Below are 12,194 nucleotides of genomic sequence, written 5' to 3' on the forward strand. Positions count from 1 at the left end.
AGCATCTTTTTCCATTCTGCTCTTTTCAGACACGGTGACTTAGGCACTACTCAGAATGATCCCTTCCTCTCTGAATATCAAGGACGTTCTCAAGGCCAGGTTTTCCCTCTTCTTTCTCAGCCCAAGTTTTCTTCTTTACATGTCCAAGGCATTTGAGCTTTAACTCTCTGGTGGTGTTTCCCTCGTTGAAGTTGGAACCAAATGATTGCAAGTAGTTCTGTTTACAAAATGTGCGGTGTAACGTAGGTGCTCAAACTGGTATCTCTTGCTGTTGTTATTACTATTAGTAATATCTCGTAGTCTATGTCAGACTCATCTCCTTAATGACTGTCTCTGAATCTGATGTCTGATTCATCTTTGTAACCCACACCTGGTCTGGAATTGAGTATTGCTTGTAATGCTATAAAGGGGGCAGCTGGTAAAGGGCAACATTTCAAAGGGAAGGGTGCTGTAATGGTGGGACGTGATGAATTCCTAGAACCTGAGTGGGAGGCAGAATCTTTCAGAGAAGACGCTTACTCTGTCCGCACCTAAAACAGGTGGAGTCCCGACTGATGCCTAAGGACCTGTACTGCGATGAGGTAAGAGCATCCGTCACTTCACTGCTCCTCTAGATCCGGAAAGGGAGGAGGGATTCTGCCCCGCGCGGTGAACTGGGATAGCTGCGCACGCGCAGCTTCCAGCTCCGTGTCTCGGGAATTATTTGACGCCGCCGCTTCGGCCCTTCAGAAGTCACTGATCAGGCGCAGCGCGCACGCGCAGTGGTCCATTCGACTCCGGGAGTTATTTAACGCTGCAGCTGCTGGCAGTCGGAAGTTGCCTGAGCAGAGCACTGCCGGCTGGCCCTACCGGCCTTCGTCGTCCCTGGCGCCCTCGGAGAGTCGCAGACGTGTAGACGGAGTGACCGCTTGCGGACAGCCTACCGGGACAGCGAAAGCGCCGGGCCTATGGCGCGGGTGGCGTGAGGCGGAAGGCCGAGTGCGGCCCGCGGCGGCGACGGCGCCCGCCCCAGCGATGCGGGCCCCGCCCGTCGCCTCAGGTAACCGGGCGGCCCTCCCCATCGCGGCCGGACCCTCCCCTCTCCTCCCCTCCAGGCGGCCCAGGGATGGCTAAGCTTTGTTTCTCGGCCCCGGTGGTTCTAAGGCCCCAGCCTTTGGAAGCATATCTCTGCATTTTGGCGGGGGTGGGGGGTGCGCCTGGCCCTGGAGTCGGCAGCTTCTGTCGGCTCTCTGCAGACCTAGGGGCTGCCTGGGTCGGGAAAACTCTCTTCTGGCAGCCTGGGGGAGGGGGCGGGTCTGGAGCAGAGCTAGACAACTCCGGCTTAGAATCTGGTCCAGCAGCAAGGTTGGTCGAGTGGCTGCCGCCCTGTCGGGACGATGCTGCCCATTGCACGGTGACATTAGGAGGAGAAAGAGTTAATTATGAGAAGGCACATCTAACCCTCGTTAAGCGCTTTACTCCACACCGGGCGTTGTGCCAGGCCATTACGTTCACCTCATCTAACTTCACAACAACTCGGTAAAGGAGGATGATTATCCCCATCTTACTGACGAGGCAACTGAGGCCCTGAATGCTTAGGTGACTTCCTTGCCCAAGGTCAGAGAGCTGGTAAATTTGGACCCAGCCAGTCTGACTCCAGATTCAAGTTCTTAGCAATTAGGTCAGTGGCTCTCCATCTTCGCTGCACGGAAAAATCACCTGGGGCAGCTTTTAAAGATTCCTGATGCCCAGGTAGCATGGCCAGGCCAATTAAGTCAGCACGTTTGGGAGCAGGATTGGTGGGGAGACAGCAGTGTTTCTTAGAGATCCCCTCATGAATTCAGCGTGCAGCAAAGTTTGGGAACTGCTGCAGTAAATCATTTTGCATCTCAGTAAAACATTTCAGTGTTTCCCCAGTTTAAGTGTGTAGGAGAATCCTCTGTGAGCTTGTTAAAAATGCACGTTCCACCTGCAGAGATCTTTTCATTAGGCCCACTGACTACTATACCTTGTGAAAGCCTGTTGGGGTTGGGAAGTAACTTTCTGTACAGGATTTCTGAGTCAGCTGGACCTTTTAAAGTGCGTGCATCTCATGCAAAACTGTCAGTTTGCCATTTTCCTGAATACACAGTCCTCATGAATATAGTGTTTCTAAACTCTGGGTCTTGTTTGCATATGCCGTTCCTCTGCTTAGACTATCCTCCATGCTTTCTCCCTGCTCCACCCAGACCCACACAATGCTGCTCTTTCTTACACACATGCACGTAGCCTTTTCCTCCTGTCTCTGGCTGCATAACTCCCAGCATTCCCAACATTCAAGATGCCTCTGTCTCTGACCCCCACCCTTGACCCCCAGCCACCTTGGGGCTTTCCTGTGTGCTTTTTGGCATCATCATAATGGAATTTACGAGTCATTTTTCTGTGTTGTGTTTTTCTCTTCTGCTAGATTGTGAGCAACTCGAACCATGTCATCTCATCTTTGTATTTCTCCCAGTACTTTGACGTACAGTTTCACAGTGGTTTTACTGAATGGAATGTTTGAGTGCCTTTTGTATCCTCGACTGCATGCTGCAAACAGATTCTTCTCCATTTCCATTTTTTTTGTAAAAGGTGTTTGGTGTTCTTAGTCTATCAAGTTTTGTTCTTTTTGCTTGAAAATACTCTAGTTACGTTCATTAATTTATCCATTCAGCGGTTGAATAAACATATTGAGTTCTTAGCACCAGCGAGACTCTAGGAAGGACTAACTATGCACAGTCAACACTGGTTGAGTTTTAATACCTAGTTTTATCACAATCATATGCAGTCAGTTCTGTAGTGGAAACCTTTTTATTGCCCTTAGGCCTTTGCATATGTTCCCTCCTAAACACTGTACTGTCCAAAATAATGTCTAGTTGTCATCCACTGAACGTTATTACTTAGTTGGTAAATACTAGTTGATGGAAGTGCTTTTGGTAGTAGTTCATCCTATTCACCAGGAGAGATGACCTGAGTACTTAAGATTAAAACCTTGATATCCAAGGAATTGACACACTTGGTATATATTATTACAGAATTTCTGAACTGTTATTGCCCACCATATTTGCAAATTATAAAGGAAGGCAGGCCAGTAATTCTGATTGTATTTGTATTTGGCTGGTCTTAAAACCATGTAAGATTTAGAAAATTGCGTAAGTGAAGTGTGTGTGGTCAGTATGAAAAAGTATTTGGACAATCCCAGTTTTTTTGGTTTTTTTTTGTGGGTTTTTTTTTGGGAAAGTTTTTTTATAGCAGTTAAATATGAAGTATATGGATTGAAAAAAAAAAACATTTCACATAATGACATTCTTAACAGAATACAGATTGTTGTAGAAATATTTTCTTGGTTCAGTTTTTTTTTTACCATTTTCCCAAATTTTAGGCTAATGCTAATGGTGGAAACTGTGGAGCAATTAATGTTATATTCAGATACTCAAGAAACTTGGCCCTATTTCTCTGATCAGATATGGGCAGAGTATCCAGTTCTGGCCTCAGCACATGGAAGAAACTCAATCTTTAAGCCTGAGGTTTGAGTCTCTAGTTGAGCCGCAGGAAAAGGTGAAAACTACACATGCTCATTTAAAGACCAAAAGTGACTCTAATTATGATAGCCTGAGACCCAAAAATGGATTCTTTTTTTTTGCTTTTAGGGCTGTACCTGTGGCACATGGAGTTTCCCAGGCTGGGGGTTGAATTAGAGTTACAGTTGCCGGCCTACGCTGGAGCCACAGCCATGCCAGATCTGAGCCGTATCTGTGACCTATACCACAGCTCATGGCAACACTGGATCCTTAACCCACTGAGTGAGGCCAGGGATTGAACCCACAACCTCATGGTTCATAGTCGGATTCGTTTCCACTGCCCCGTGATGGGAACTCCTGGATTCTTTTTAATTTGAGGTACCCATCAGTGTTAGCAGATGTAGTTCCCTGACATGTTTAAAGGCCTTTTAGATAGAATGCGTGATTTTCTTTGGTGCAAGATGACCAAAAGTTTTAGAATTAAGATACATGGAGTTTAAGTTTTTATAGATGAAGAAAGTAGTTAACTTGCCTAGGAGTACATGGTTGGCTGTAGCACACCTAAGATTGGAATGCAGGTCTCCTTCCTCTGGACACAGTATCCGCTTCCACCCCCACATGAGAGGATGTCTTGTTTCTTCTTGTTGTTGTTTTGTGTGTGTGTGAATGTTTGTATGTTGGGGATGGAGGGGAGTGGACAGAGTAGTCTACTATGTTTGAGATATTCAGTTAGATGTACAGTGAGTGCTTGTTGTATGACATGTACTTTGCTGTATAAACTGGGGATATTAAATAAGACACAGCCCCTTCCCTTGAGGAATCTGTAGTCAGAGTTGTAATAAAAGTGTAGTATCTAAGGCAGCCCTGTCAAATAGAAATTTCTGCAGTGATGGAACTGTTCTCTATCTGCAGTGTCCAATATGGTAGCCATTAGCCACATGTGATATTGAAGACTTGAAATGTGACTAGTATAACTAAGAAACTGAATTTCTAATTTAATTTAAATTTAAGTAACAAGTGGATATGGCTGCTGTGTAAGAGCAAGTATAAAAGATAAGAACTGTGGTGGTGGTAGGGGTAGGCAGAGGTTTTTTTTTTTTTTTTTTTTTTTTTGGGTAGACTGGCAAAAACTGTTTGTTTTCACTTTTGGGGAGGAATGCAGGCAGAACCTGTCTTTCTTTCTTGTAATTCAGGTGTTTGGTAGGACACCTAATAGTTTGAATCTGGTGCGTAGGTGAATACATTCCTTTTTGGCCAAGCTTGGTTGATATTTGCCTTGTGGGGTCAATAGGACTACAGCAAATATGAAGTATGTTCCTTTTGCCTTTGTTAGTCATAAAAGTTATATGGCTGACCTTGAATACACTAGTGTACCATAAAATCCAGTTCATTTACTCAGTTCGTTTATTTATTCAGTGTTTTGGCACCCTAAACCCTATTTTTCCTAAGAGAAGGCATGTCTGATAATGTGTACCTTGCATTTGTACAGCAAAGTGTACTGACCTATGTTGCTTTATTTGTTCCTTCTCCCAAGTTGCTTTAGCTAGGTACTGCAGGTATTTTTCCTGTTGTACAGATCAGGAAAACTGTGACACAGAAACATCATGTGACTTGTCCAAGGTCATATGGTGAGGTATGAAGCCAGAACAAAAGAAGGAGCATTGGACTTCTAGGGAAGAGATGGAATTTCTTGTCCCAGCTCTACTGTTACTTCATATGACTCTGAGCAAGTCATTGTGGCTAGTGACATCTGTCTTACTTAACTTTCTAGGCATGTTACTGAAATAAAGTAACATATGAAAGCTCTTTAAAAATGATCAGTTATACAAAGGTACATTGTTATCAAGCAAGATCTCCAAGAGTTTTTCTGGGAGTTCCCATTGTGGAAGTGATCTGACTAGCATCCATGAGGGCACAGTTTCTATCCCTGGCCTCGCTCAGTGGGTTAAGGATCTGGTGTTGCCATGAGCTGTGGTATAGGTCACAGACTCGTCTTGGGTCTGATATGGCTGTGGTGTAGGCCAGCGGCTACAGCTCTGATTGGACCCCTAGCCTGGGAACCTCCATATGCCAAGGGTATAGCCCTAAAAAGACAGGGAAAAAAAAAACATTTTTTCTGTTGTAGGGTGCTTGCTGCCTTCATAACCTATCCTATCAGTTAGCATGTTGAATACTACTCTATCATGGATTTATTCATCAGGTCTTCTTCACTATGAAACTTTCTCTTGGGCAGCTATTGTGTCCTGTTTATACATAACTACCTTTCTGCATGTTAGGACCATACCTGAGATGGAGCAGTGCTTAATAAATGTTTGCTCATTGAAATAACAAACATGTACAAATTTACTTTACAAGGTTAAAAAATTGTTCTCTATAATTAGACTTGAAGCTCCTTGGGAACAAAGATGATGTTTATTCACTATTATAGTTCGTATGCTTGATGTATAGAAGGCATATAATAAATATTGGCTGAGTCAATTGATGTAATTAATGCCAGGATGTGGTCTTAGTTTGGTGACCACTGTATCAGTCATTTTGGTAATTTGTCAATTAGAACAAACCTTCATGTTACTCTCTGGTGGTATCTATAAGCATGAGCTATTATCCAGCACACAGTGGACTTACAGTAGGAACATCCAGAGATTACCTAGAAAATGGGTACATGTAAAGTTGGGAAGGAGATTGATTGATCTGCGGGGGAGCACTGTCGTACTGCCAGAGCATCGAAAGTGGAGTCTTCTCTGCAAGCAGCTTAGGTTAATAGCCAGAAGAGCCTATCTGGGAAGGAGATTCATCAGATCCTAACACAGCAGTCAAAGCCCTTTATCATCTGACTTCAGTTATGTCTTCATATCTCACTGCAGTGCCCAACCCTCGCTGCCCTGTTCCCATCCTTCCCGTTCTCCTCCTCCTCAGTGTATTAGCGACACTAGACTTGACCTTTTTGCTGTTCCTTCAGCCTGTCTTGGACACTCCCATCATATTTCCTTAATAGAAATTCAGTTTCTGTTGTGTTAGTCCTATGATAAAGTTAAATTTTATGTCATTCTCTGCCCCTAGTTTTTTTTAACTGAATTAATTACAAATTTCCAGTCCTACCTTTTTTTTGTTTGATTGTTTTTGGTTTTTTAGGGCCACACCTGCAGTATGTAGAGGTTCCCAGGCTAGGGGTCCAGTCGGAGCTACAGCTGCCAGCCTACACGACAACCACAGCCACATCAGATCCGAGCCATGTCAGTGACCTACACGGCAGCTCACGGCAATGCCAGATCCTTAACCCACTGAGCAAGACCAGGGATTGAACCTACAGCCTCATGGTTCCTAGTCGGATTCGTTTCTGCTGAGCCACAGTGGGAACTCCCTCCAGTTCTAGTTTTCATAGTCCTTTATAATTGGTCATGGCTTATTCTTGAAACCTCACTACCTTTTTACCTTTTTTTTTTTTTTTTTTTGTCTTTTTAGGCTTTCACCCACGGCATATAAAGGTTCCCAGGCTAGGGATCGAATCGGAGCTTTAGCTGCTGGCCTCTGCCACAGCCATAGCAATGTCAGATTCAAGCCATGTGTGCGACCTACACCACGACTCATGGCAATGCTGGATCCTTAACCCACTGAGCAGGGCCAGGGATCGAACCTGTGTCCTCAAGGATGCTAGTCAGATTTGTTTCCACTGAGCCATGACGGGAACTCCACCACTACCTTCTATGTGCAGCTTTCTTTTCTGCCACGCTAGGTAGGCTTTTAGTTTCTGATGCGGTTTTTTGATACTTGAAGCAAGTGTCTTTCCTCTTATATGCTACCTACTCCACTATTCTCACTCTTAACCACTCAGGTTTCTTAATTCTGTTAAAATTATGACCTTTCAGTAACCAGTTCATATGCCCTGTATGCTGTAATCTTCTCTGATCTTATCCTGTTGTTTTCCAGCTCAACCGTGCTTTCATTCAAAAGTAATCTTTTGCTCTCTGAACTTCCACAGTATCTTGCCTATAGCTTTAAAAAAATGTCATTCAATATTGGAATTTTCTAACTTATGTTGTAATTATGTATTTTTTTACTTCAATTAAACTGTATAAACTCATTGAAAAAAGTTTCCTATTAATCTGTTTTCTTCCTGGTCTTAACACGGCATTGTATATAGTAAATAGTAAATAGTTAACTGTCTGTAGAGTAAGTCAACTTGATGCCAGTGTCTGAATGTTCGTATGTATAGTCAGGATGCTGATGTATACTTATCAGTGCTTTGACGTGAAGAGCTTACTACACCAAATTGTACCAACAGTTCTACTACTTAGTGAAAACTGCTTGCAGTTCTCTGTGATCCTTCTACTTTTCAGTCATGTGTATGTGTTTTTCTAGTTGTAATCATTATATATATATAAACATATCTATATACATATCTATAAACATATCTATATATATATCTATAAAACATATCTATATATTTTTTTCTGCATAGAATTACTATCATTTGTTGATTGTTTACTGTGGACTAGGTAGGACATGTCCCCAAAATCCCATCACAACTCTGAGGTAGGCTGTTATCCCCATTTCATAGCTGAGGGTGCTCAGACACAGGCAGAGTAACTTTTGCAATATTTCCCAGTTTGGAGGTGCTGGAGCTGGGTTTTGAATCTAAGAAGTCTAGTTCCAGAGCTCTGGCTCTTAACCGGTCTTCTGTTTGTTTTCATCATTCTCATCTCTGTTTAGTGGCTATATTATCATATATGAAATTAATATGCTGTGATAATGAAGTTATTCCATTATTGATGGACAGTTAAAAGCTCATGGCAATGCTGGATCCTTAACCCACTGAGCAAGGCCAGGGATCAAACCTATGTCCTCATGGATGCTAGTCAGATTCGTTTCTGCTGAGCCACGACTGGAACTCCTGAGCCACAATTTTGACATATGCTGCAGCTATAGCAATGCCAGATCCTTTAAGCCACTGTGCCAGGCCGGGGATCAAACCTGTGTCCTGGTGCTGCAGAGATGTTGCCAATCCTATTGCACAACAGTGGGAACTCTGTTGTATCCTTTTTTTTTTTTTTTTTTGTCTTTTTTTTGCTATTTCTTGGGCTGCTCCCTCGGCATATGGAGGTTCCCAGGCTAGGGGTCGAATCGGAGCTGTAGCCACCGGCCTACGCCAGAGCCACAGCAACGCGGGATCCGAGCCTCGTCTGCAACCTGTACCACAGCTCAAGGCAACGCCGGATCGTTAACCCACTGAGCAAGGGCAGGGATTGAACCCGCAACCTCATGGTTCCTAGTCGGATTCGTTAACCACTGCGCCACGACAGGAACTCCTTGTATCCTTTTTATACCTATCGACTTTACATGTTTCTTGAAGCATTTATTTCATTTTCTTCCACTTAATCATTTAAACATTAATACATTTAACAAATTAAAATCTCTTACATTTAAAAACTTTAGGAGTTCCCATCGTGGTGCAGCAGAAACAAGTCTGACTAAGATTCATGAGGTTGCGGGTTCGATCCCTGGCCTCGCTCATTGGGTTAAGAATCCAAAGTTGCCGTGAGCTGTGGTGTAGGTCGTTGCAGACATGGCTCGGCTCTGGCGTTGCAATGGCTCTGGCATAGGCAGCAATAGCTGCCGGCAGCAACAGCTCAGCTTAGACCCCTAGTCTGGGACCCTCCATATGCCGCTGGTGTTGCCCTAAAAGGACAAAAGACAAAATAATAATAATAATAATAAAAATTTTGAAAATAAAATAAAACCTTTAAAAAAATTTTTAAAGGAATTTAAGAGTTGTTAATCCTGTTTTGATTGGTCTTTCATAATTTTTTTTTTTGCCTTTTCTAGGGCCACTCACGCGGAATGTGGAGGTTCCCAGGCTAGGGGTCTAATCAGAGCTGTAGCCACCGGCCTACGCCAGAGCCACAGCAATGCAGTATCCGAGCTGCATCTGTGACCTATACCACAGCTCATGGCAACGCCAGATCCTTAACCCACTGAGCAAGGCAGGGATGGAACCCACAACCTCATGGTTCCTAGTCGGATTGGTTAACCACTGTGCCATGATGGGAACTCCTCATAATGTTTTTTAAAGAAAGCTTCTTCTGTCTTTACTTCAAAATTGAGAAGCCTGGTACCTGTTTCTTAAGATTTAGATTCCAGGTTCCCACCCAGACCTATAGTATAGAGTTTTTTAGGGATGAAGTCTTGGAATCTGCATTTTATTTTATTTTTATTTTTATGGCCACACCTGCAGCATGTAAAAGTTCCCGGGCCAGGGGTCGAATCAGGGCTGTGCTGTGGCCTAGGCCACAGCTTGTGGCACCGCTGGCTTCTTAGCTCACTGAGCCAAGCCAGGGATTGAACCCACATCCTTATATTAAATTACCTTAAATATTTGGAAACAATCCAATAATTAAAAAAAAAGAATAAATAGCTTAAAAGAGATGGACATTTTTCTATTTTTATTTGCATACAACATGCAGAATTTGGACTTCTTTCAGTGGAATAAAGGGAACACCTTCTAACATCTTCCTTTTTTTCCCTTGGTAAACCTTGACATTCTGAAACATTCCATATGCCCTGTGTGCTAGGAACTACTCAGAGATTCAGGAAGTGAGATTTCCACTCAAGGTTGACACACTTGTGGTGAAGATACCTTTACACAGGTAACAACCTAATGTGAAGCTTAATATGAACAGCCTGTAATAGGGACTCAGAGCTGGGGAAGTGGGATGTTTGGAGGAGTCAAGAAAAGTTTTACCAAAGAGGACATTTGAGCTGTGCTTTGAAGGATGAATACTTCCTAAGGTGGATCAAGTTAGGGAATGGCATGAGTAGGTAATACAAGGTATGAAAAAACTTGTCAGGTTTGAGCAGTCGTCGGTAGTTCTTTGTGGCCATAGCTTGGCAGATGGGGTGGGAAAGTGGTAGTAGAAGATAAGACTGAGAAGGTAGAATAAGCAGTTTCAATTAGAATTTTGGCAAGGTTTTTTTATTTTCTTTTTTATGGCCGCACTTGTGGCCTGTGGAACTTTCCAGGCCAGGGACTAACCTGAGCTGTAGTTGTGACCTGTGGCACAACTGCCACAACGCTGGATCCTTTAACCCGCTGTGCTGGGCTGGGGGTTGAACCCGTGCCTCTGAAGCGACCCAGGCTACTGCAGTTGGATTCTGAACCCATGTGCTGCAATGGGAACTCCAAGGGTTTTTTTCTTTAATTGCAGAAAATCATCTTAAATTTTATATAAAACAATAAATGCATGGGAATAACCAAGTTTTGAAAAAGAATAGTGGAGGTAGAGGGGGCTTCTATTCCTAGATATAAAATATATAAAGCTACTGATTAAATCATTATGGCATTAGCATAGAAATAGAGAAAGAGTTGAACAGAACAGATTCATAGATTCTTATGTAAATGAGAATTTAATATATGACAAAATTAGTATTTTAACTTCATGGAGAAGAATTTTATTTTTCTGGAGTTCCCGTCGTGGCGCAGTGGTTAACAAATCTGACTAGGAACCATGAGTTTGCGGGATCAATCCCTGCCCTTGCTCAGTGGGTTAAGGATCCAGCGTTGCTGTGAGCTGTGGTGTAGGTCGAAGACCGGCTCGGATCCCACGTTGCTGTAGCTCTGGCGTAGGCCGGCGGCTATAGCTCCAGTCGACCCCTAGTTTGGGAACCTCCACATGCCGCGTGAGCGGCCCTAGAAAAAGCAAAAAGACCAAAAAAAAAAAAAAAAAAGAATTTTATTTTTCTTTTTATGGCCCCGCCTGTGGCTTATGGAAGTTCCTGGGCTAGGGCTAGGGGTCAAATTGAAGCTTCAGGTCTATGCCACGGCCACGGCAACACAGGATCTGAGCTGAATCTGTGACCACAGCTTGCAGCAGTGCCGGATCCTTACCCTACTGAGTGAGGCCAGGAATCGAACCTGCCTCCTCATGGATACCATTTGGTTTTGTTACCACTGAGCCATGACGGGAACTCCCTAAGAATGTGTTTTCGATAGGTGATGTTGGCACAACTGATTCTGCATCTGTAAGAAAATAAAATTAGACCTTTTCTTTACCACTTATTGATGTAAAATTCCAGATGACAGAAAATTTAAGTGACAAGTTCCCTGGTGGCTCAGTGGGTTAAGGATCCCGTGTTGTCACTGCTGTGACTCAGGTTTGATCCCTGGCCCAGGACCCTCTTTGTGCTGTGAGTGTGACCAAGAAAAAAAAGGGGGGGGGGGAGAATTAATTATCTTGCATGGAATTCTAGCAGACTACATATGCACTTCAGGGTTATGTTTTTAAGCTTTTAGACTTAGACCTGTGATAAGTATTTTGTGTATTTTACATTTTGACTCAGAATATATATATGTATATGTAAAAAATGAAATAAGCTTCATAGAACATTGTTCAGCTTTATGATGTATGGTACCTTTATTGTATATCCTATTTCATATAATTGAAAAGTATTATCTATTGCATTTACTTCATGACCCATAGTTTGAAAAACACTGATACAGGGAATGGGGGGTGTGTGTGTGAAATCATCTAAGCCAGACTCAAAACTAGGGGCTATAAAATAAAGATTAAATATTTGGCTAGAACAATGAACTTTCTCTTCACACCTACTAAATTGGCACATAAATAAATACATAAATAAATCCAATTCTTGGCAAGAAATGGGAGTGAGAGGAGGGAAGAG

At 43.0% G+C, this 12,194-nt stretch overlaps 1 protein-coding gene across 8 annotated transcripts in view; it reads left to right on the plus strand.

The window, feature by feature from the left end:
• Nucleotides 1-780: 780 nt before the first annotated feature.
• The window catches only part of RALGAPB (Ral GTPase activating protein non-catalytic subunit beta), a 99,072-nt gene continuing 87,658 nt past the window's right edge, over nucleotides 781-12,194 (plus strand). For all 8 annotated transcript variants that reach the window (XM_085003879.1, XM_085003880.1, XM_085003881.1 and 5 more), the window contains exon 1: nucleotides 781-1,039. The gene's annotated coding sequence lies outside the window, so the exon portion shown is untranslated. The remainder of the gene's footprint in view (nucleotides 1,040-12,194) is intronic.

The sequence above is a fragment of the Sus scrofa genome, chromosome 17 (genome assembly GCF_054392235.1).
Source record: "Sus scrofa isolate SSC_HxYL_T2T_F1_AM1 chromosome 17, Sscrofa_HxYL_maternal_Yorkshire_Landrace_v2.0, whole genome shotgun sequence".
Lineage (NCBI taxonomy): Eukaryota > Metazoa > Chordata > Mammalia > Artiodactyla > Suidae > Sus > Sus scrofa.